General features: G+C 38.9%; 1 protein-coding gene across 2 annotated transcripts in view; it reads right to left on the bottom strand.

Moving 5' to 3' along the window:
* The window catches only part of LOC117960871 (protein bicaudal C homolog 1-like), a 60,654-nt gene that overhangs the window by 30,033 nt on the left and 24,621 nt on the right, over positions 1-6,000 (bottom strand). The gene's annotated exons all lie outside the window — the stretch shown is intronic.

Below are 6,000 nucleotides of genomic sequence, written 5' to 3'. Positions count from 1 at the left end.
CACACACACATATATATATATATATATACATATACACACACATATATATATATACATATATATATATATATACACACATATATATATATACACACATATATATATATATACACACACACACACACACACACACACACATATATATATACATATACATACATATATATATATATATATATACATATACATACATATATACACATATATACATATATATATATATATACATATATACATATACACACATATACACATACACATATACACATATACACATATATATATATGCACACATATATATATATATACATATACACACACACACACACACACACACACACCTCTCGTTATTTCATTCTTTAGTACCAGTATTGTCACGAAAACCCAGTATCCATAGTGCTCTAGTCGTATTAACTGGGACCGATGTAGATTTCATGTTAGTGTCTTAATGTGGCTGTGGCTTAGCTTGAAGTGTGAAACTCTTCACTGCTTGTCCTGTATTAGCACACATTCACTTTGTTGACTTTAGAGAACATATGAAACAAGCTATTAGCATCCAGCAGTTACCCAAAAAAGCCTTGCATGATGAAAAGTGGGGCACGTTAAAATGGCAAAAAAAAAATCTTCTTTATAAGTTATGGAACCCAGAGAAGTCAAAGTAGCTGCGGGTCCAGTTTAAACACATCCAATGATATAAGCCTGTTTCCAGACATCGATTCGTTTCTGCTCAAGACCCAATACTCCCACCCTAACACAACCAAGGGTTTTTGGTGTCTTTGGTTCACATAAAAAAATGGAATAAGCAATCTCTGTGAGAGCCCTTTGACAAATCTCATCCTTGCAACCTGGAGCATGGGCATCAATACAGAAAAGTTCTAACTGCAGGCAGCCTAAAAAATAAAAAAATAAAGAATAAGGAGTTGTTCAAAATACCGTCAGCGTTCAAATCAGGGGAAATCTATTGGCCAACCTCCTGCTCTTCTTTTCAACTACAAGGAAGTTCACCTTGCTGTGCTTCCTGGCTACAAATCCACAAACAAATCCCTTGAGAACTGTCTGCCAGGGTTGATGTTAGTGAAAGAAAAGAAAAAAAAACATCAAACCTTCCAAAAAATGAGAAGCTGAGATGCTCGCTCCTAATGGCTCTGTCCTCTATGTGCACTATTCTTGTTTTCACAAAAGGTCCTGTGGTCTTTTTGTTTGTTTTAATACATTCAAGGGGTTCGTGTTTTCGGGGTGGACGAGAGTTCTCAAAGCTTTAGCTTAAGCTTTACATGAGCAGCACTTAATATTCCTTGGTGGTCTAGTGCATTAAGCAATGAAGTGGAAGTGAGGGGTGTATTAAGAGCCATCAGCATTCCCCAATAGGATGTAAGGCGGATTAGGACCGCCACAGTTTCTTATTTTTTTTCTTTTTTTTTTTTAATTAGATCTGCTATTTTTCCTTGCCAAATAATAACTACAGCCTGTACTCCTAGGAGAACTGGTGCATAAATCGAAAAGGGATGTGCTTAAATTCCTCCATATGCTCTCCTGGAAGTAGCATAGTCCGTTTGGCATCCTTTACAACTAAATCTGACAGTGTATCGACTGCCAGTCTCACGCACCTCTACAACTGAGAGACAGCTTTGAAAGGCCTGATGTGTGCCTTCTTTTACTCTGCAGCTACATACTCAGAGTCGGATACATACTAAGTCAGATGGTTGACTAGTAGACCTTTCAAGCCTCACTGACTTTTTACAACATCCTATAATCACATACCAAAATGGATAGCCTGAAGGATAAAACAGAATGAGGTGCCACTATTCTGCCCCTGGCCGAGAAAGATGAAACAAGTCAGTTTGAACTGTTATTAAGCTCTAGTTGATTCATCAAAAAAAGCTGCCAGTTATCTTATAGACTATGTTGTAAATGTACAGCAGGAAATTAAGAACACTTCCTTCAAAAAGTTGAGTTTGTATGTAAGAAAAACATTCTGCATTATTGTGTTTTTCTCCTAAGCTCTTGCACTAAGTTTTACATCTTTGGGCATTATCATATTCTAGCAGCAGAGAAAGACCCTACCAGTAATTCTCATGATTTCTCCTGTTTGTGGCTCTGTGTTTACTCACAGTATCTTGGTAGACTACTTTACAGTCTCCATCAAGTGAATCACAGAACCAAAAGGAATTGTAGCATCAATTTGTGCAATGAAAATAAAAGGGAGTATTCCTTTCAGATGATCTTGCTCAACTATTTTTGTAAGGAAGTATTCCGTGGTATCATTTAACTGACTGAAAACACGTTCTAGTGGTAGCATCCAGCATGCTAATGATCTCCCACATTAATGTCATCCTACTGGAAACCTTCCCATCCCTCCCGTCTACAATATTATCACAAATGCTGCAATAATATCATCATTCTATTCTGTCATATAATACGTAGGCCTAACTCTAATTTACAACACAACACCCTCCCATCTTCTTCTAGTAAGGGACAAAAAATCCCAAACATCTTGTAGCTAAATGCTAACTTTTCAACTTAAGTCACGTGCTCCCACCAACAGCTGGATGTATTACAACACTCTGTTCCCAGTGATAAGGAGAAATTCCTTTACTTTTACCTCAACTATTATTACTTTTTTTGCTTGGTCTTCTACAACAATACCAGATGTGCCGGAATTTTGTTGAGGAGGCACTCAATTTAAAACCACACACACTGAAGAAATATACAACACTGCAGCAACCTCTCAGAGGTCGTTGGAACTACAGTTGCAATGTGGGGACAAAAGGCAGAGAAGTGATTGTTTACATGTTCAGTTTAATTTAGAATGGAAATGTCTTATTAGTCATTTTTTGAGAAACTGTAGAAACATGCTGTGTGGAAACGCCAAGTAAGTAAAAGTAAAAGCTTATATTAGCTATGACAAAAGTACATCAGAAGTAACTCCAATTATACTTCCCTAAAATTATCAAACTTTATGGCCTATGCCTCATCCACTTTTTCTCTGAAAGGCCCTTGTTCAGAGAGACCGGTTTCCTGTCCAGCGTTGCTGTTCTTGGCAGTGTCGTGCAGATGGGACTGATTTCTGACAGACCACACACCATTTTAAAGGGTGGATGGCGTTTATTTTTATGGAGGGGCTAGCAAATACCTTTCAAATGGGTCAAGATATTTGCACAAATTAAGTTACCTATACATTCAGTGTTCCACCCTTTCTTTTCTGCCAACCCACCCTTTCTAAAATGAATAAATACATAAATGACCATGGTTCAGTACATCAGTTTGATGGCACAACCTTGACACATTGAAAGGTTAGAAGTTTAGAAGTTTGCAGCTGGTGTATGTGCAGAGCTGTATGTGAAATCAAACAGGATATAGTTATCGCAATGTCCTGAAAGACAGCACATGTGTTCAACACACGTGAGTGAGTGAGAGAGTGTGTGTGTGTGTGTGTGTGTGTGTGTGTGTGTGTGTGTGTACGTACGTCTGGATGGTTGTACTATACTATAGCACAGCAGCAATCAACATGCCAAAGGCATGTTTTCTGGCTCTCACTGCGATGGTGCAGCTGTTGATTCAGCTGGATTGTGTGTGTGTGTGTGTGTGTGTGTGTTTAGGCTGGAAACACAAAATGCTGTTAGGGGGTGAAAAGAGTCTGAAAGAACAGCATGGTCTGAACCATCCCCACGAGACTCAACAGTCATAACTGAGTTCATGTTAACGGCCCAAGTGCTAACTCGCAGCTAAAACCCCATTACACTTTGGACTAATACGAACATGTGCATGGTTACAGAAGAGCAACACACATTAGAAGAAGGGAACTTCTGCATAAACACCTACTGTTGAACTACATCAAATACACATCATTCACGCGATACATGATTAACTAATTTAGGCTGCTTAACAAACACAAACATTTGTTTATATTTGGTTTGATGGCACTCATACTGACCTAGTTATTTCAACATCTTACAATGTTATCCCAAACAAATATTTCGTCACTTTTTCTACTTTTCCTGTGTCAGCACAGTGAAATAAAAGATGCTGCAGCTCTATATTAATTAATTAAATCTGGCCTGTGATCTGAGTGCCCTGGCACTTATACATCATGCCTGGCATTATTTACAAAGCCACAACTCTTGGGAAGGAGCAATGGAAGGGGGATCAGGGAGGAACTTGCAAGGGGTTCAAAGGCATCTCTCGACTCAAATCCACTCCAAGCTCTTTTGTGGTGCACAGTTATCGTCTCAACCAGCCAAGCTTCTAGGCTCTCTGCTGTGCCAGGGCTCAACTTCTGCACAGCTCTCCAAACTGCTTAGTGGTCTGGTGCCACGACACTCCAACAATTCTCAGTCCTTCACTGCACAATAGTGTGATGAACTGTTCACTGACACACACTTCGAGCAATATATTTGTAGAAAAATCCCCTTGTTATACCAGACCGATGATAAAGACACACTAGGGTCTAATGAAAGCAAAATGAAAATGATATAACAGCAGGAGAGAAGGGCAGGAGGCAGAGACAGGAGACCAAAACAAAGATTGAAAAGAAAAAAGGGACATGAAGTTGGTGAGATTTCCCCATGTGAGCTGCAGGGACTAATATCCCAGCTGTGGCACCCTCCTGTGGTCCCACTTTGTCTGATATGCACTTTCCTTTTTCAGTGACTACATGAAGAGGGTGGACTGATTGCTCTCTATTACAAAATGTTTCTGTGGACTCAAAGGAAGTCCAGCAGACAGTGAGTAAGAGGCTTTGAACAACCACAGCCATCGGGCCTGGGGATATAGTGCGGGGGTGGACCATTTTATGTTGCACTCTCAAGCGACTGAACTCTAAATCTCATTGCTAAGGCAACTGCAAAATCTCATTCCCAAAGCATAATATGTAAAAGTGTGTGCGTCAAAAATTACCTCACATGAGGGAGAGTTGCTACGCATTATACTTTATTAGTCTCACTGAGTATGTGGTAGATGGGTGTGTCGGACCGGCAGGGAAAAGTTCAACTAAGAGTTTCCATTTTCATCAACTTCAAGGTATTTTAAACACCTCATCCATATTCCTTCAACAATATGGTTCCACAGTCACACTCAGGGTTTGTTTTCCAGATTTTAATTGGGCATGTATGATCATCACGCTATCAGAGGGAAACCAGACAGAGTTACCCAAATAGAAATTCTACAATAAAAACATGACTTTAGCACTTGTCCTCTACTGCTTTTCACCAGCATGCCAACCCAAACAGCAGCACACCAATTTCTAAATGACAATTTAACCTCTAGTAACCACTGTTCCTTTGAACGAGCTGTGACAATATTTAATCCAGAGACTTACAACACCTGTCACCCAGTATAGTATTTTGACAGGGGAGCTTTGTGGAGTGAGCCAGGCACTCACAGTGGGCATCTTAAACATTGCACTTATATCCAAATTAAAAGAGGTGGAGACAGATCTACAGTATATCTAGAGTCCTTTTTAAGATTCCAATGAAGAGAATCTTAAGACGCCTGGTTTGCATTACTTGGTTTTTAGAAACTGCTTCAGGGACAGTTACCTCCTTCTTTGACATGTAACTCCGGTTCCTAACCTCCAAAACCAAATACGGAAAATCGACAAAAGAGGAATGCTAAAACAAACCGCTGTCCATCATTTATCTCTTTACAGAACATTAACAAACTACAGATGGAGTAAGTTTAACATCAAGAAGCTAGATTTTAAACAAGAATGAATTCCCTCAAGATAATAAAAGAGAACATCACAATTAATAATAAATGTTCGTAAATTATTTTATTGTTGAGACATGAAGGCTTCAGTAGAACATTAAAAAAAGAAAAAACACTAATACATGTAGTTGGTGCTTATATAAAAAGACCATTAATGAATAGAAATGGCTGTTTAAACTCTACAGTGACTCTTTAACAGCACATAGCGTCACACTTGACTGATCAATGAGCACCAGTGACAATGTGAGCAAGTTGTAATGATAAAAAAAAAAACTATTTGAGATCACTGAGGCA

This window comes from Etheostoma cragini, chromosome 17, assembly GCF_013103735.1.
Source record: "Etheostoma cragini isolate CJK2018 chromosome 17, CSU_Ecrag_1.0, whole genome shotgun sequence".
In the NCBI taxonomy this organism is placed as follows: Eukaryota; Metazoa; Chordata; class Actinopteri; order Perciformes; family Percidae; genus Etheostoma; species Etheostoma cragini.
This window is presented reverse-complemented; position numbering and strand designations above follow the sequence as displayed.